The 20,662-nt window shown below is 40.2% G+C and overlaps 1 protein-coding gene across 1 annotated transcript in view; it reads right to left on the bottom strand.

The window, feature by feature from the left end:
- The window catches only part of DTNA (dystrobrevin alpha), a 213,036-nt gene extending 197,160 nt beyond the window's left edge, over window positions 1-15,876 (bottom strand). The window contains exon 1 of the mRNA XM_088130800.1: window positions 15,854-15,876. The gene's annotated coding sequence lies outside the window, so the exon portion shown is untranslated. The remainder of the gene's footprint in view (window positions 1-15,853) is intronic.
- Window positions 15,877-20,662: the final 4,786 nt, after the last annotated feature.

The raw sequence follows: 20,662 nt of genomic DNA, 5'->3' as shown, positions 1-20,662 counted from the left end.
TTTCTGGCACTGGAGCAAGATCTTGGCGATCTGATCCATGGTGAACAAATTTTGCAAGCAGGTCAGTAGCCATGATTTCAATCTTGGACCCTTGAATGAGTTTCCTCTTCCCATGGGACTGGGACTAAGGTGTAGGTGATCTTGCTGTTGGAGCATACAGTGGGGCAAAAAAGTATTTAGTCATCCACCAATTATGCATGTTCTCCCACTTAAAAAGATGAGAGAGGCCTGTAATTTTCATCATAGGTATACCTCAACTATGAGAGACAAAATGGGGGGAAAAAATCCAGAAAATCACATTATCTGATTTTTTAAGAATTTATTTGCAAATCATGGTGGAAAATAAGTATTTGGTCAATATCAAAAGTTCATCTCAATACTTTGTTATATATCCTTTGTTGGCAATGACAGAGGTCAAACATTTTCTGTAAGTCTTCACAAGGTTTTCACACACTGTTGCTGGTATTTTGGCCCATTCCTCCATGCAGATCTCCTCTAGAGCAGTGATGTTTTGGGGCTGTCGCTGGGCAACATGGACTTTCAACTCCCTCCAAAGGTTTTCCATGGGGCTGAAATCTGGAGACTGGCTAGGCCACTCCAGGACCTTGAAATGCTTCTTACGAAGCCACTCCTTCGTTGCCCGGGCGGTGTGTTTGGGATCATTGTCATGCTGAAAGACCCAGCCACGTTTCATCTTCAATGCCCTTGCTGATGGAAGGAGGTGTTCACTCAAAATCTCACAATACATGGCCCCATTCATTTTTTCCTTTACACGGATCAGTCATCCTGGTCCCTTTGCAGAAAAACAGCCCCAAAGCATGATGTTTCCACCCCCATGCTTCACAGTAGGTATGGTGTTCTTTGGATGCAACTCAGCATTCTCTCTCCTCCAAACACAACGAGTTGAGTTTAGACCAAAACATTCTACTTTGGTTTCATCTGACCATATGACATTCTCCCAATCCTCTTCTGGATCATCCAAAAGCTCTCTAGCAAACTTCAAATGGGGCCGGACATGTACTGGCTTAAGCAGGGGGACACATCTGGCACTGCAGGATTTGAGTCCCTGGCAGCATAGTGTGTTACTGATGGTAGCCTTTGTTACTTTGGTCCCAGCTCTCTGCAGGTCATTCACTAGGTCCCCCCATGTGGTTCTGGGATTTTTGCTCACCATTCTTGTGATCATTTTGACCCCACAGGGTGAGATCTTGCATGAAGCCCCAGTTCAAGGGAGATTATCAGTGGTCTTATATGTCTTCCATTTTCTAACTATTGCTCCCACAGTTGATTTCTTCACACCAAGCTGCTTGCCTATTGCAGATTCAGTCTTCCCAGCCTGGTGCAGGTCTACAATTTTGTTTCTGGTGTCCTTCAACAGCTCTTTGGTCTTGGCCATAGTGGAGTTTGGAGTGTGACTGTTTGAGGTTGTGGACAGGTGTCTTTTATACTGATAACAAGGTCAAACAGGTGCCATTACTACAGGTAACAAGTGGAGGACAGAGGAGCCTCTTAAAGAAGTAGTTACAGGTCTGTGAGAGCCAGACATCTTGCTTGTTTGTAGGTGACCAAATACTTATTTTCCACCATGATTTGCAAATAAATTCTTTAAAAATCAGACAATGTGATTTTCTGGATTTTCCCCCCCATTTTGTCTCTCATAGTTGAGGTATACCTATGATGAACATTACAGGCCTCTCTCATCTTTTTAAGTGGGAGAACTTGCACAATTGGTGGCTGACTAAATACTTTTTTGCCCCACTGTAACAATAAATCTCGCTAGGAATGCAGTTCCCATGAGCTTAGCAGTGGAAGATTCAAAGATAAGGCTCAAATAGATAAACTGCTTTTATTTAAGATGCAAAAAGAAATTTATCAGTGAAGATCAGTAGAATTTAGTTATTTAGATATATATCTAAATATATCTATTTATCTATCTATCTATCCATCCATCCATCCACCCAGAGACACACCACAGTGAGATGGGCGGTGACAAATTTGAAATATAAATAAAAACAAATCTATCTATCTGTCTGTCTGTCTGTCTGCCTGCCTCTCTCTCTCTCTCCACACACACATTCATATACACATAAAACACACATATACATATACATATATATATATCAGCTCCAGGATCAAACACTGCATCTCTTTCTTTCATCCTTACCCAGTAATAGATTTTTTGTGGCTTCTCAGCCTTGGATGTTACACTGTTTTGGAAACAGTCTTGTCTGTCCTTAGACTGTTTAGTAGTTTCCTGTGTTCCTGAATAATCAGCTCAGTCTGCTAACGTGATTTTAAGACTAATCCATTTGTCTGAACAAACATTATTAACAGCACATTGAAAGTTTACCTCACCTCTTCAGAAACCAACAGCTGATTGTGTTTTAGGAAGACTATACCCCTGCCTTTAATTCCCCAGAACCCTGACCATTGCTATTTGGGCAGAGTTTTCTTCTCACTCAACAGCCAAAATCTGTGTTATAAAATGATAATCTGCACATGGCCATCTAGCTTTCCCATCAGGGGCAAACAGCAGTTCAGGAGGAAACTGTGCACAGAACATGCAAATGGTTAAAAAGCCCCTCCAGGTTTTTCACATATTGGATAGAGGGGGAAAGAAATCCTATGGCTAGTTTGATCTTTAAAAGAAGATGAACTCTCATCAAAGGAGATTTATTTTTTTGATACTTGATTTCCATTAGGTTCCACAGAAAAACAGCAAGTATGCTACATTACTTCACATTTAGATTACTTCCAGCTAGATAGTCTGTTACAGAAAGCATTACATTAAACAGATAACCCAAACTGTCAATATGTATGCACTGCAGAAATTGCACATATGGCTGAATTAGTCTGTAAGTAATATTCCTCTGATATCTGCATATAGTATATATGCATATTATGTGCATATCCCTGTCTGTCCACCATACAACATGGTGTTTCAAAAACATCTCTAAAATCTAAAAACAATGTGTGTGTGTGTGTGTGTAATCCTTTTTTAAGTCATTCCCAAGATGAAAAGACAGTGGAGACCTAAGAATTACTTAGCCCTCTTCTCCACAAATGCTTGACTATTCCAATACCAATTTCATAGTTAAGTTCTAAACCTATGCTAGCAGGATTTATCATAATAAATCAAAGATTTGAAGTCCCTGAGCTGTGTGGCTGCCAGAGTTGAGGAGGGCATGGGAAATATGATTCTCCTATTTCAAAACAATTAAAAGGAATCTATTCGTTTTCTTCCTGCACACTGTTTCATAAAGAAATGCGCTCCCTCCTCCAGCTCTCCATTGTTTTCCTTATTGGAAGAGCAATGGCAGCCCATCACACCAAGCCTGCAAGCTAAGGTTTAAACTATTAAGTGCAAGTGTTCCTTAGCAACCAGGGTGGAGAACCAATTATAAGTTTAACTAGTGATGGTTAACTCTGAAATTTTTTTTCCTGCTAGAAAGCTGCTCTGCACAGTTCTGGATGCATGCCTGCTGGGTTTCATTAAAGGCGTTGGGAGTTATATTGAAGTTTATTTTTCTCAGCCATTTTTGCTAACATTTCTGAACCTTTCTTACTGGATGGGAAAAGAGAAACAGCAAAGTCTTCTGCAGCTAATCATAATGACACCAAAACATACATCATGACATCATGATACTAGGTATGTCCCTTATGTACTTGTATGTGGCACTGCAGTGCAAGTACACAAGGGGCTGAATTTGCATTGGATGCATGTTTTGTCACTTGCCCCCTCCTGCAGACAACCATGTCAGCTGGGGACAATTGCTGCTATGGCTGCGCATTAAGTCATTCAATCTTTAAAACAGGGCGTTTTGATGCAACTCTAAAAGCAGCCACGTTATTTTAAAGGCTCACACCAGAGCCTTAATAAAGACACGCACACTCTAAGGAAGTAAGACAATGTGTGTTTGCACAAGGTCCAAATCTCCTTTTCTAAATCATTTTCAAAATAGACAGAACTCTATTGCTGCAACGTACATATGTATTTTAAACTTCTTATAGAATGTCAGCATTCATAGAAATTAAGATAGAGGGACAACTTCTTTTGAAAGACATGTCACAGTAACTGCTATAGCTTCTAGAGCTGTCTCCTGACCTGTGGGGCCCTAGGTCTGTGCCCACATGTCCAACCCTAAGTGCACCATTGTCACTGAGTCTGTTTCTATAGCCTTCTGCTTTTTTCCACTTCTTCCTTTTATAAAAAAACTACTTTTATTGTGTTGACTGCTTGATTCATGACGGCACTACTGCTAACAACTCCAGATTGTATGTGCTGACATTAATGGAACTCCTGGGGTCAGGGGGGAGTGGATGCACATTCAGCCCCAATCCTCTTTCAAAAACCAGTACACATATCCCAAGGCCAGAAGCATGGAGAATGGATACCATCCACAAGTTAACTAATATGGGGTGATGTGCAATGAACTGTTGAATTAAATTTGCAATTTTAGGTTCACTTACTTGCAGGCAAATCCCACTGCAACTAATGGTATGTACTCCTGAAGAAACATGCACAGAACGAGACTGTAGAAGATTTGTTAAAAGAGGTTCTGCTGAAATACCTTAGTGAGAATTATAAATCATTGTAGAATGTCTTCAAAATTTGCAGTCAGATACAGTCAACTGATAGTGGTTAGCTGGACAGAAAGAGGAGATGAGACAGGTTGTCTTCTCCAACTTGGCAAGCCAAGCCTTTTGGCTCAAATTCAGCTTTTAAGGCATCAAACATGCTTGGGTTGCTGCAGAACTAAGATGATCTTTTTACACTCAATGTGAGTTTCTCCTGGAATGTGATAGATTTATAGTGTTCTTTAGCCTTGAATGTATCTCTACTAATTGCTTCTCAGAGCTACAGGGTACACTCAGAGACAGAGATCCACAGTCAAATGTGTCTCACTAAGTTCAGCAATGTACTGATTGAAAGAGACTCTGTCCTTTCCCATGATCTCAGCTAAACCATCAGAAGGCTAAATCCCACCACAGATCAAGGAAGGCCACTGAAATAAAGCAATAGTCCCTCCTTCAATCACCTTGGAAAAAAATAAGGACTCTGAAAAGCACAGCAAAAAGATAATTCCACCAGGTCCCCCCTTACATTTGTTTAAATGTAAATGCAAGCATCAACCATAACATGATGTTCAGAGCATATCAGAAATTGAAAGAACATCTTTTTACAACCAACTATCAAAGCAGACACACTGCAGAATGCTGTAATAGACAAAGGGCAATATTTGCAAGAGTACTTTTTCCTTGTGCATATGTGCATTCCTTTATATTCCCTGAGGTCCCCTTCTCTCCTTCTCTCCTAATTTTATTTAGGATTTACAGAAACAGTCTCTGCATAAACTCTATTGAAATGATTTAAAATTGTCATGGTTTGACAAATAACTTCTAAATCTCAGGGTTGGGGCACCAGTAGTTCTTGCTCAGCTAAACTGAAGGCCAGTTATTCTTCTAGCGTTCCCTAGTGATATCACAAATAACTATTATAATATTTAGCATTTATATAGCACTTGAGAGTATTCTGGAAACTTTGCATATATGCAATTTTGTAGCTTTAGTCCAATGAACTGAGAAGGCTAGGTTGGGGAATTCTATAGGTCAATTTTACAAAGTCTGTCCCCCATTTTGCAGATGTAGCTCCTGAGGAAAAGACTTTTGCCCAAAGTCATCCTGGGATTTCATGATGGAAGTGAGACTGAGGGCTCCCTAATTTGTAGCTCAACTTCTTAGCTATTTAATATATTGCTTCAGCTGTATTTGCGCTCAACCAGACTCTCAACCCTTATGGAGAGGTACTCAATATTCCACAGTAATGGGGATTTCTTTTCATCTAGATGTCAGCTTGGCTCCATTCTCCGTCTTGGACAGGAAACCATGTGTTTCATCTCTACTGGCTATTAATATTTTTAGGTCAGGCTTCTATAATAAGGCATCAATGTTCATCTTTAAATACATCATGTGGGAAAAAAATGGACAAAAGGCCTCTCATTTTCACTGTGGTGGGAAACACAACATGTATTTAAGTGAATGACATTTTTTCTTAATTTACTATTGCAGCAAGAGTTAATGGATAAGAATTAAGGGAGGGCAAAACTCCATTATGCTATTACTGTCTCAGCTGTGGATAACAACAAACCACCCAAACAGCAGCAATCCCATGGCAGTGAATAGCCAAAATTCAACTTGGACTTCCCCTCCCCCCCAAGAACACTCTCTCGATTCAGACAGCAGCCTTTTTTTGGGAGGGGAGGAAATAAAAGCTCTTCAAATTATTAATATGCAAGCACGCTTGCCTCACAGGATATGCATACATGGCCTGTTGGCTTGCCTCCATTTATGTCCTTCTGTTTGGATGGCACCCTGCCTAATAATAAAACATGATGGACTTTGATGAGCAGCCAACATTTGTCTCCTTTCTCTGCTCTATGCTACGTGATCAGACATTGAGATTCAGAAATGAAGCAATAGATATTTCAAAAATAAAACTAAAGCATCACATCTATGACAGTCTGTATTGTACTTCATTTCAGTACTTGCAGTCCACACTGAAACATATTTTACAGGTAGACCTGGCTTAACAACCATTTGTTTAACAACGGTTTGAACTTACAACAGCCTCATAAAAAAGTACACTTATGACCATCACAAACTGTCGCACCAACCCCACGGTCACATGATCATAATTCAGGCACTTGGCAACTGATTCACATTTATGACCAGTTGCAGCATCCTGCGGTCACGTGATTGCAATTTGCGACCTTTTTTGCTGGTTTCCATCAAAAAACATCCATTGGGGAAGCTGGATTTGCTTAACAACTACATGATTTGCTTAACAACCATATGATTCACTTAATGACCACAGTGATTTGCTTTCCAACTGTTGTAAAAAATGGTTGTAAATTCAGGTCTGGTCACGTGACTCGCATAACGACCTCCCCGCTTAACGACCAATTTTCTGGTCCCCATTGTGGTCATTAAGCGAGGACTACCTATACTGACAAAACCAACAATTGTCACAAAGCTCTTTAAACAATGAAGTGGCACATCTCTGAGGACAACATGCCACATCAGAGACACAAGGTCTAAGAAAAATATAAATGAGCCTTTATCACGGGAAGAAATGTGACATGTGTCTATTCTCCTAATTCTTCAGTACACAGGAACACTTTAGAACAGAGTTTCCCAAACTGTGAAGTGTACTTTCAATAGGGAGGTGCAGACAGATTGCAAGGGAGGTGTGAAGAACCTTAATAGTTACATTGTTACAATAAATCCACCTTTCCCAAAGTTTCATTGTACTGTTTTCACTGTCATTTGCATTCATTTTGATGTTTAGGTTTTTAGGGGAGGTGTGTACTTTAAGATTACACTAAAGAGAGGTGTGATGGCAAAAAGTTTAGGAACCCCCACTCCAGAAGTAGTCTGGTCACCATCAGGGAGGAAACAGTGTGCACAAAACATTTCTAAAGTGTATTTTCAAATATCTCAAAGTATAGAGATAATTTGCCAAAATAATTCATTTCTGAAATACGGTGCTATTATTACTCCTGAAAAATGTAAAACACAGACATCATCTGAATATAGGAATTAGATATATATTAAGACTAGAAAGGGCTTTGAAAGAGTAAAAGTTTCACAGTAACCCTTTCTTGTTCACATTTCTTCCCACACCTACTGCCTATTTATGGATCTGGTAGCAGTAGAAATTGCATCCTCTGCTAATCTTTCCTTAATTATTAAGGAAATAATAATTAATAATATTAATTTTCAAATAAACATGAAAATAAGGATGGGAGATACTGCCTTGAGCTTTTTAGCTTGAAACATCATTACCTAACCAAAATTCAGTATATCATCCTGCAGCCAAACCACAGCAAAGGTATGCTCTTGGGCCCTTTGGATAAAGGAAGAAAAGGATGTGCTATCCAGTACCAACATCATTAAGTGCAGATCTTTATTTTCTGAGATGATGCTTTATATTCTACCTTTGTTAGAGTAGATTACAAATTTATTTGGATACTTTTATACCTTGCAACAAAGCATCAACTTGTTTTTCTACCTCTGTTCCCATTTGTCTCTTCAACTTTCCACTACAACTGAAGAAGGGAAAAATGTTAAGTATCAACAACAATAATGATAATTTTACATTCATATTGCATTTGGCTTCATTTAGGCTTCTACAGGCAGAGAAATAGCTCCACTGTTTTCAGTGGACTTATTTGGGGGGAGGGCAGGGGGGCAAGAGGGGAGTATCTAAGACTTCTTTTAATCCCATAGAAATGCAAAATGATGGCAGTCATTCTTTCTTACTTAAAATCAGGATGATAAAAAAAATTCTCCTTGTTGTGGCTCTTTGCCAGTTATGTCATTGTAATTCTCTTGAGCATTAGAGAAAGACCGAGTTGCTGGCTTTTTAGATGCACCGTTATGGCAATAAGCTCTTTGATTCCTTGACATTGCAATGAGACTCTGGCTTCCCAACCCTTCAATAAACAGTGTTCAAAAATAACAAAGCAATTAATGTTTCTATTGCTTGAAAAAAGATTTTCAGATCATTGCAACAGCATAGTATAAGGACTATCAAGTAGTCTACATCAGTAAAAGATGCAAAGGAACATAGTTTTAATTTGGTTCAGTCTCTTGTTTTGTGCCTCCCTTTTTTCATTGGCGAGCACCTCAATTTACCCACTCCCTTGATTTCTGCACCAGCTGCAAATGTGAAAATCCCTAACATTAATCCACAACTTTGTGGAAATGATGTCTACAGAGATGAATGTGGACTTATGTTCACAGTTTATGGATGTGAGAAACAGATTTGCCTGTAGACATTCTGAAAATCAATGTATAATGCTATAAAGTACCCACACAAATACACATACACCCTACTTTATAGGTTAATTCTCACCAAATCAAAAGCAGCCCCTTATCTGACTCTCAAGTTACAGATCATTTTCAAGAAACTGCTGGTACATCACATTTTAATTGCGACCACTATTTTAGACAAAAAAGGCTGAGCTAGAATTTGTCAGCATTAAAAGAAAAGAGATTAAACATATTTGTCTGCTTTAGATAGGCTTTTAAACTTTGGAGCCAAGGCAATACTAAAGCAAAAAATAAATAAATAAATCCCAGAGCCATGCTGTGGAATCCCTCCAGATTCTAATTCATCTCCCTGCATGGTCTAAGATTATCTTTCCATTTCACATGAAATATTTTGATTGCAATACCCGGCATGGATTTTAGGACTAAGACTAAAATTATATGACAGCTTGGTGAAGAATAGTTGCTGAGATAAAAAAGAAAGTTAATTCCCGTTTTTCTCCTTTTCTGGGTGGGTTTTGGATGGAGACAAAAGTTATCTGATCACTTTTGAGTTCTGCTTCTGTGTCTGTCTGAAGAAATAAAAGCTCTCAAACAAATTCTTCCCTTTCAGATTGCTACAAAAATCAATCAATGCCCAAATGAGCACTGTTTACCAAAGAGGCAGAAAGAAAGAAGGAAAAATACCAGATTTGCTGCTGAAGGAAAGACTGGGCAATAATGAGATGCAACTTATAATCATGCTTCCAGACAACCATCCATCAGTGTCATACAGCTGTCTTCAGAAGGCAATATGGTGATACTATCCATCCAGGACCTTTTAACAACAACCATACAGAAACAACTGAGATGAAACTTCATCTGGCATGAAGATCAGGGTTTGAGAAAATATTCATATGCCTCCTTTCTATCTGCCAATAGCTCTTAACAGGCAAAGAGGAAGGCCAATAAAAGTTGACAACTTCTCATTTATTGTGGACACTTCCCTCATACAGTTATTCCTAAGAGTTGTCTATGTTAACATGATTAAAGAGTAGTTGTGCATACATTATTCAGGCAGCACCTTTAGTCAGCGAATGCCCTTGGTCATAGAACTATGCTTCCATTTGCTATCATAGACATAATTAATGCTATTAACTGCTATAATGTCAATGTTGCCATCATCCAAGACTATGTTAACTACAGAGCTCTATAGCACATCTGGTATTCTCTCTAGAGAAATGTGGCAGCTTCCTTATTAGTAGATGTTAAAAACGGTAAATTTGCAGCATGATGGGGGAAGCAATAAAGTGGTAAGCAAGATGAAAAAGTGAAGATGTGGGGCCATACTACATTGCTAACACAATAACAGAGAAGCATATGACTGAAAAGGATTACAGAATCTACTGTTCTACACACCATTTTTATTTATTGATTAATTGATTAATTGATGTATTGATCAAATTTATACACCGCCAATCTCACTGTATAAGTGACTCTAGGCGGCTTACAAGTAAAAAAAGAAAGTTATAAAAATCTTTACAAAAATATACAAAGTTAAAAGATGGGGAGAGCATCCTCAAGCCACCAACCATCCCTAGTGCTCCAAATCCCCACTGGATCCCCACACTAGTTGCCAGAGCCAGGTCTTAAGGCTCTTCCAGAAGGCCAAATGAGTGGGGGCCAATCTCACATCGGGGGCAAGATATTCCACAGGGTCGGGGCAATGGCAGAAAAGGCTACGCCAGTCAAAATTCTTTAGCCAACAGGGTCCATAACATGCCCTTCCTGCCCGAGTGGGTGGGACAGGTCAATGTAATTGAGATGAGACGGTTCCTCAGGTAACCTGGGCCCATGCCATGCAGAGCTTTAAAGATCATAACCAACACCTTGAATTGGACCTGGAAGCAAACGGGCACCCAATGCAACTCACGCAGCAGAAGTGTCACATGCGCAGTCCCTGAGGTGCCAATAACTCCCCACACCACTGCATTCTGCACCAGCTGCAGCTTCCAGATACTTTTCAAGAGTAATCCCATGTACAGTGCATTGCAGTAGTCTATAGGGAAGAGGACCAGGGCAGGAGTGACTGAGAGAAGGGCTTCCCGATTCAGAAAAGGGCACAACTGGCGCACAACACAAAGTTGAGCAAAGGCCCTCCTAGCCACGACTGCCACCTGCTCCTAGCCACGACTGCCACCTGCTCCTTGAGTTGTGAGTCCAGGAGGACCCCCAGATTACACTCTGGGTCCATCTGGGGCAGTGCAACCCCATCCAGATCCAAAGATGGTAAGCCCCCAGATGCAGAAGAGCCCTGCACCTACAGCCACTCTGTCTTACCAGGGTTCATTTGAAGTCTGTTGTTCCCCAGCCAGACCCCCACAGCTTCCAAGCACTGTGAAAGAACATCCACAGTATCACTTAGTTCACCCAGGACAGAGATGTACAATTGAGTATCATCCGCATACTGATGATACCTCATCCCATGGTGATGGATGATCTCACCCAGCGGCTTCATGTAGATGTTAAAAAGGAGAGGAGAGAGCACCAAGCCCTGCAGGACCACACAAAGCAGGGGCCACGGCCTGGACCTCTTGCTCCCTATTATCACCAATTGGGACTGACCTCAGAGGAAGGAGGTGAACCAGCACAAAACTGTGCCCCCACCCCCAATTCCTGCAGCTGACACAAAAGAATATCATGGCCAATGGTACTGAAAGCCGCCAAGTGGTCAAGAAGAACCAGGATAGATGCACTACCCCCATCCCGCTCCCACCAGAGATCATCTAAAAGCATGACCAATACCATTTCTGTCCCATTTCCGGGCGTGAAACCCAACTGGAAGGGGTCCAGATAATCTGTTTCATCCAGGACCCTCTGGAGCTGCAGCACCATCACCTTTTCTACCACTTTCCCCAAAAAAGGGAGGTGAGAGAGTGGACAAAAATTGTCCAGGATGGTGGGGTCCTGCAATGGCTTCTTGAGGAGAAGGTGAACCAGCACCTCTTTAAATGGAGCCAGAAACACCCCCTCCCCAAGGATGAATTAACCATCACTAGAACCCACCCACATGTCACCTCCTGGGTGGCCTTGTCCAACCAGAAGAGGCATGGATCTAATACACAGGTGGTTGCGCTTACAGACCGGAGGACCTTGTCCACTTCCTCAGACCCAATAGGATCAAACTGTTCCCAGATAACTGGGTAAGTCTGCTTCCTGGGCCTCTCCAAAGGACCCAGTTGGAGACTTGGCCTTCAACTGGAAATGAATCCAAGCGATTTTATCTGCCAGATGCACATCAAATTCCTCTGTATGGCCCTGAAGGTAAACCTATGAGCCCCCCTTGCCCAGGAGGGTCTGGTAACCCTAAACAGAGCCATCAGATGGCATTCTGCAGACACAATAAGAGCAGAGAAATAATGGCATTTTGCCGCTCTTATCGCCATGAAGTAAGCCTTAATAGCGGCTCTAATTCCTGTTTGATTGGATTTGTCCCTCGTCTTCCTCCAGCGGCACTCTAAACGTCTCTTGATCCTTTTCAGTTCCCTCAACTCCTCCATAAGTGATAGGAATGATGGGCCAAGAGAGGTCACATGGGCGCAATCCTATCTAAGGCCTCAGCCGCTTTCCTTTTCCAGGCAGTGGCCAACGCCTCAGCAGGACTGTGCAGCAGAACCTCAGGAACGACCCCCAGTTCCCTTTGGAACCCCACCAGGTCCATCGGTCACCAGGGGCAGACCAATCAAATAGGTCCTGCCTCCCTGTGGAGGGGGGCAGCATAAGAGAATCTCAAAGTCACCAGGGTGTGATCTGAGCATGGCAAAGGGGACAAAGATAGCTCTCCCATCAGATTACATTGCCACTGCTCCAACAAGAAAACCATGTCTGGTGTGTGGCCACTGTTTCGAGTCAGGCCATGAATGACCTGGGAATACACCCATGGCCATGAACTCCTGAGCTGCTTCTGAGGCCAACCCAATGGGCAGCAAGTTGAAGTCCCCCAAGACCATAAGCCTGGGGAACTCCACAGCTAACCCTGAGATAGCCTCCAGCAGCTCAGGCAGGGAGATTGCTACCCAGCAGGGAAGCTGGTACAGTAGCAACAATCCCACCTGATCCCGCAAGCCTATCTTCAAAAACAGGGTCTCATAACTGGCAGCTTGGGGAACAGCACCCCTGAAGGCCAACAGAGACTCTTGGATGACAACTGCTAACCTCCTCCCTGCCCTGGGGTCTCAGCTGGTGTCATACCCTAAACCAGCCAGGCACATTTCAGAAAGGGGGACCCCCCTTCAGGCCTCAGCCAGGTCTTAGTAATACATGCCAGGTCATCCTGCTCCTTCCTAATAAGATCACAAATAAGGGGAGCTGTATTATTAACCAACCTGGCATTAATCAGCAGCAGCCGAAAGCCAGGCCTCTGTTGCTTTTGCTTTTATACATTTAATCATTCAGTTCATGCCAAATGAGGGAGGTTAAACTTTTCCCTTCACCGATCTCTATGTTGTTTGCTTGTCTGTGCTAGTATATCCATAAATTGGGCTACTGATATTCATGCAGGAGTTAATCCAATTAGAAAGTTGGCAACCTATTCCTCCACATTACAGCCTCCTGAAGAGGTAGACAAAAGTTAGAAAAATATAACACAAGCTGATGTATAAGTTCAGCACTAGATACACAGCATAATGGCACAGCAGAACATATCTAGTATCAGCTGTATTTTACTTAGAATTAATTTCTGAAAACTCCTCTCATATAACATTTTATAGCTGGATTAGAAGTTACAGATTCTATGTAAGTATACTCTTCATGTCCACTAATGCTACTGTAAATATCTTTGGTTTGAACTTTAAATTCCCCTTTACATTTCTATAAATACTTCTATACATGCAGTTTTTCAAAGAATGCAAGAAGCTACTCATAATCTGTTGATCTGAAGATCCACCTAATTTGGAATCTTTACGGTGCTACAGACTTTAACTATGACCAAACACCGATCATGCACACCAAGAGAAGTTGAACCTATTGAGCTTGTGGATACAATATCATTATTATGCCAGGGTTATCCTAAAAAAATAGTTTAAATGTTGTACACTCCCACCAGCAGTCAAGAAACACAAAAATGTTTGTGAAGCTACTGAAATAAGAATTAACCTATTAGCATCAAAAGCCATTGTAACAATTTCCAAATCAGTTCAACATCTCCATATTTCCCATATATGGAAATAATAAGTAATGCACAGTGATACAATTCTATACATAATCAGGCAAGGCAGGGACCAGACCAATTACCATCTACAAGTACTATGGTGCATTGGAGATACTGTATGAATCTGCCTATGGTCTCCACCTGGAACAAATGCCAATGCCCATCTCTAATGCCTTTGCCTTTACTAATTAAACAGTTCACCACCAGAAGTCAAGAATTTCCAGCTGTGGTATTCCACTTGTAGAGCTTCCAAGTCATAAATATCTCTTTGTGCTTTTATTTTCCCATGTTTAAAAATATTTAACTTTTAGAAATAAATTATAGCCTTTCTGCTTTTGTTGTTTATTAATGCAATTTTGTTTTCATTATGTATCAACCCAAGGTATATGTAAATCAACTTGGATATTCTGGTAAAGGGCAGTATATCAAGCCATTTGCCAAAAAAATAAAAAAAATAAAGATCAAAATATAAAAAGAAGATAAAACGGTACATCTTCAGCTTGAAGCTTCAGGTATCCCCTCAAAAGTGTTAAAACGTGGATAGTTTATAGGTGTAAGTAATGAGCCATACTGCCAGATAGAAAAGGAAGTGATGTTTCAATTACCATTGACAGTCAACCCACATCCAAAGAAGTCTGAACAGAGACTCCATGGGCTCCATAGAGGAAGATCCAACTCTTATTTTGGGAACAACGTTCCTAACAGACACTGCATAGTAAGCACACTGATAACTGCATGAAGAGAATAAACATTTTGAAAGGGAGAGGGACACAGCTATGAGAAAAAAGTGAAAGTGAGTTCACACAGATGGCGCTAGAAAACACCTGAAATAGCAAAACAGCAGATAATATTGCATAGTGAAATTCTAGTTTGAAGCTGAATTGCCACCTGACATTAGAAATGGCTGGAAGAATCCACACAAACATAAGCAATCAGAAGGACCAATGTTGGATGTTCACATGCTTCAGTATGCATATAACTGGGTCATTCCTCTTCCTATCAATGTAGAGACCAGTTATTCTCAGTAAATCTTGACCCATGTGTCTTTGGTCACTGTCCTACCATCAAAAAACAAGATTTAGAAACATTTTTAACTACATGGACTCATCCTGGGTAAGGCCATGCTGCAGTGTAATGTAAGATTGATCCTGGCCTTCCTTAGGTTTGAGGGAACATAAACTAACCATCATGATAATAGACACACAACTAAAACAACAGAGCTTTTATTGATCAACTTCAGAAGCAGAGTGAATTTTGATCATTTTCAAGCAAGTGGGTGCTAAACTTTCTGTGCATGAACTGAAAGCTGTACGATAGGGGGTGAGAAACAGGTGCAGCCTTTCCCATGTTTATATATCCATGGTGAGTACAACCAATTGTTGCGCTACTGCTTTCAGCTCTTGAGAAGCAAAGGAGCTTTGATATGATAAAAAGATGGAAATCTCAACAATAGTTGGATTCTCACAGGTCACTATTGCTGATTATTTGGATGTATGGTTGTATTACTTGTATTACACTTAGGATAGGTAACTTTGTTGTCTCGTTAACTACTGGTTGCTTATGAAGAGATAAGAAAGACAGAAGGTTACTAATGATTGGACACTTATGATAGCGAACCATGCCTTTCTGCTCAGAGAAATTCAGTTACAATAGAATGCTATCAAATGCTATTTACTGGGAATGCTGAAAATTGTCCTGCAAATATATTTGGCAACCATATTTTAGGTCAGGCTGATCTAAGTGCTCTTCAATTCTCCTACTGGGAGACATTCTTATATCCCCATCAGTGATTCACTTATTGGTAGCAAATGATACTGTCACTGAGATACTCACCCGTTCCATGTAGGATATTTCTTTGGCTCCAGTTATTGTGTGGTCTACTTCCTGTCCTGGTTTAATTCTGCAACAGAAACAGGATTGTGGCATTAATTAATAAAAGAAACATGGGAAATTGCTTAATATGGGGTCAAGCTACTGGTCCTCAATATTCTCTGCACTAATTGGCGGTAGGTCTCCAGAATTATAAACAGGGTAGGACCAACCAGACCCAGGCTGCAAAAATGCAGATAATCACTAGTTGGCAGTAAAGAGCCAGTGTTTTCTGTACTGCTTTGTTACCAGATTTTTGCAGCCCAAATCCAGTAGCCTGTGATAGGGGCTTTTCTTAATGTGATCTGAAGGAATTGCGGGGATTTTTAAAAATCAGATTACTCATGGGGATTTCATTTTAAGGTTGGAAGTTTCTTCTGGCATTTTTCTCTTCCTGATCTGGAGATGCAGGATTTGAACCTGAAATATTTTGCATGTAGTTTGTGTACTGCCACTGAGCTGTTATGTTTTCCAATATATAGCTATAGCTGTGCTTTACATGCCACATGGGAACTTGCCTGCATTCAGGTTGATAGCCAAATGGAATCCCATTTTACATAGTGCATATTCTTTTGTGGGAAACACTGCTCCAATCTACTGAGCGAAGCCAGGTTGTTTTGCCAATATGCACTCTCTACATATTGTCACGGGGAGGAATAGAAGATATATGGAGGGTTGGAACTGCCATAGGCAACTGTAGCATTGGGAAGTTGGGCTTCCCTTCCTGCGCTTACCTGTGGTCTTCTTGTAGCCCCAGCTGCAGGAGCTCAGGTGCTGATGCTCCTGGTGAGTCCTGATACAGGCTGCTTGTGAGAGTTATTAGAAGGTAAACATTTCCCATAATTCTCCCTATATTGTTGTTCTCCCCAATTGCTTGTTGTTTTTGCACATTTTCTTTCTCCAGACTTGCTGTCACTAAAGTCCTCACTTATATTCTCTACTTTTGTCCTCTAGCCATACAGATAGGAAGGATGGTACAGAGGGATAGGCAAGAGGCAGCCTTCCAAATTTTGCTAAACAATATCATCAGTCCTAGGCAGCAAGAACAACGTTGAGAGATTACGAAAGTTGCTGTCAAATTATGTTCCTATTATGCTAATCCCCAGAGAGCCAGCCATTGCAAATGGTCGACATTGCAGTGGTTCGAGCCCAGCCTTCACGTAGCAGAGTGAGCTCCTGCTTCCTCCCCCAGTTCCTGTCAACCCAACAGTTCGAAAACTTACGTGAGTAGCTAAATGGGTACTCTCACTCCAGCGGGAGGAAAAATGCTGGCGGCGCCTTGCAAAAGGAGTCGGGAGCAGTTGCTGGTAGCGCGGAAGCTGCGCTCGCCCGAAAAAGGCGTGAAGCAACGGAAACCCGGCCTCCTGCGCTCGCCAGCTAGGCTCTGCTCTAGGAAGGAGGCACTGGCAAACCACTTCATAAAAACCTTGCCTTTGGGAGGGCGGAGCTGGCGTCGTGGTGATACGGCGGGCGATCCTGGGCTCCCAGGATCGCAGCCGATATCTCCCCCCCCGGATGGTCCCAATGGACCTAAGCCGTCCCGTAGAGACGGTGATTGCAAAGGGCGCGTCCTGCGGATCTCAGGGACACCGCAAGTCCCAGATTGATCCCAGGAGAAGCTCTTGAAGCCGGCAGAGGAGAGGCAGCCATTTAATGACTGCGAAAGCCGGGACAGCTCCAAAGGAAGAAGAAGGAGAGGGGTGTCAACCGGGTGAGATGGACCTTTACTATTCAACTATTCTTAGAGAATAGAGAGAACACCTTAAGTAACTTAAAGAGATTTTTAAAAGTGAAGAAAAGTGGATTAAGCGTAAAGAATTGTATTTGATTGTAAATGTTTTAAGATATTAGACTAAAATTCATACATGGTTGGACATAGTAACATATAGATTTTAAACTAGAGATATTCTTGTTGAAACATGTAGTGAAGAATGAAGTATGTTTTGATAGTGGTTAGAACTGTAACTTTTAAGAATTGGAAGAATGAAAAAGTACCTATGCAGGAGGAAGTTATTGAAAATTATTGAAATTTATGGAATGTGCAGAGATGAGTTAAATTGATATTTGAAATTAGAGTAAGAAGATAAGCAATTTTATATGACACGGGATTTGTTTTATTAATGGTTAGATGAGAAAATATAGTAATGTAATGGATTAGGAAATTTTATAATAGAAATTTGATATAAATTACTATATATATACACATATATAATCGATGGATAAAATGTATTACTAATCCTATAATGAAAGCTAAAATTTCTTGTAATAAATGATTTTATAGACTAGCTACAAATGATTAATAATTGATAATTGATAAGTATACAAGTATATTTTGAATAGATGATATGAGAATTTATATAAATGAGTGAAGATTATGAAAGGGGCACCAACGATTTGGTAACTGGTTGACACACGGTATAAAATGGAAGATGTTTTTTTTTTATGACTTTGCATGTTCTTGTTTATGTATGTTTTGTGTTTGTTGTAAAGAATAAAAAATTTTATTAAAAAAAACACCTTGCCTTGAAAACTGCAAAGGACTCGTCCAAAAGCAGTCACTGCAGAGTCAGTAACGACTGAGTACAGATAAAATATATATATATATATATATATATATATATATATATATATATATATCAGCCAGGGTGGCTAACAATTATCAGGATTTCAGCAATAGTGGGGAAAATTTAGCCCTTTACTATAGTGCTATGGCAATGCCTTCTTCTGGAGATACTATCAGTACTGGGAAGAAATCTTACACCAAAACTAGTAAGTTTTCCTCTACAAACAAATATCAGCTTTACAAATTCATTCAGAATACAAACTCACTCCACAGCTGTTATCTCTGTTTTTTTCTTAATTAAATGTAAATACTCATTTAATGTCAAGTTTAGTTTAGTCTCTTGCTGGGTTTTATTTGTGGTAGTTACTGAGGCCTTTCAGTCAGAATCCTTTCTTCTGCTTTTGCTCTGCAACTGTGGAGAGAAGATTCATCACTTGGAAGTCTCACTGACTGAAAAGCATGGTTTTCCATTTATCACATTTGAGTTGCAAACAGGGTGTTCCCAAGGGGGTCAAAAAAGTCAGGATGAAGGCTGGACCTCTGGGGGAAGTATGGCAAGCTGAAGTTGGCTCTGCGAAATTGGAGCCGATGACTACAACAAAGACCAAGGAACCAGTGAGTAGACCAGATCCTTGGAACCTCTCCGGATAAGGAGAGGATGGGAGATTGCTCACATATGCTCTGGATGGCTGCTACTTGTGAGGACACCTCAAGAAAGTGGTTTTCTGCAGATCTGAGCACCAGGAAACAACAGGATCAGCCATCTTACTCGCAACTACGGCAGAGCCTTTTAAAGAACACTAAGTTTGCAAACCTCATTTTCCAATCATTTTCAGAAATTGCCTATTACCTATCTTAAAGCTATTCAATACTTTCAGAATGACAAGTTTGAAAAGTTTTCATCGAGTTGAATTTATCTTCAACTCTGAACAAAAGAAAAATTAATTACAAGCCTAAGAACTTAAAGAATTTGAAATAAACAGCAAAAAGCTAAATAAGATTTTGATCTATGAAAATTATAAACAGATTAAGGGTCCAGATAAATTTGGAATATTGACTTTTACTATAAGATTTTGGAATTAACTACAAAAAATAAACAACTTGTGGGAAACAGACTTATTTTGGCTTTATGGATAGACTATGTTTAAAAGACGTTAATGAAGGAATGAGAGATGTGGAACAAATTTTATCTGATCAGCTAGAGAAAGTACAGAATGTGGAACTACAAATGACAGGCCAGGATAATAATTTGGAAAAGGACACTTACTGGATATACAAAAAACTGAGTGAAGTTTTAAAAATTAAAAGGGAAATATAAATAATAAACCAAGAGAATGACCTGGAAAATGTTTTCTTATTAGATGTACAAAGGAGGCTTGTTAAAGCCTTGAAGAAATCTGTGTGATGGGACAAAGAAGAATTGAAGAGAAATCAAATCCTATGATAATATTTGATTGAATTAAAGATTAAGATTGTTAGACGTAAAAGAAAGGAATATAAAGTTGCTTTATTTGATCAAGGTTAAAATAAGAGTTTTTTTGTTTTGTTTTGTTTTGTTTTGTTTTGTTTTGTTTTTGCAATGTTATGGCAACCCTTTAGGGACTTTTTGCTGACACCAGGATTGAAAAGCTGATTTTTTATGGATTTGCTTATAGATAATGGATGGGATATGGGAGGAAGAGATATCTGTTTAACCTTATAGGGGGTGAAGAGTTATTAAATTTGTTTATACTTGTTGTGATGAAGGTTGGAAGTCACTTCTTTATATATTTCTTTTCTTTTTCTTTATTATATTCTTTTCTTCTTTCTTTTTCTTTTTTCCTGCACTTTCTATTCTTTCTTTCCTTTCTATTTTCTTTCTCTAAGTTTAGTTTGTATTAGTTTTTACTACTGTAATTAAAATTCTTAATAAAAATAATATTAAAAAAAGTCAGGATGAAGGCTGTGACTGCATAATTGAAGCCCAACCCCCTTTTTAATGTGCGATGGATCAAAAAGGGGGCAGCTCTTAGATCACACGGTCACCATCTTGATTTTATTTTGAGCCCCCGTGTGTGTTTCCGTTTGCAAGCACAATGTCACACCACACTGAGACAGAATTCATCTCCACCACAATCCAGACTGTCCATTTGTGCCTTTTGCACCAGGTGTAAAACTGCTCTAGTGTAGCAGTTATAATGGCTCAATGTAAGATGGGCACAAGGGCATTG

The sequence above is a fragment of the Python bivittatus genome, unplaced genomic scaffold (genome assembly GCF_059951505.1).
Source record: "Python bivittatus isolate LINGU-HERP-01145 unplaced genomic scaffold, Pbiv_v1 ctg000840_np1212, whole genome shotgun sequence".
Lineage (NCBI taxonomy): Eukaryota > Metazoa > Chordata > Lepidosauria > Squamata > Pythonidae > Python > Python bivittatus.
Note: the sequence above shows the minus strand (reverse complement) of the source record. Positions and strands in the feature narration are given on the sequence as shown.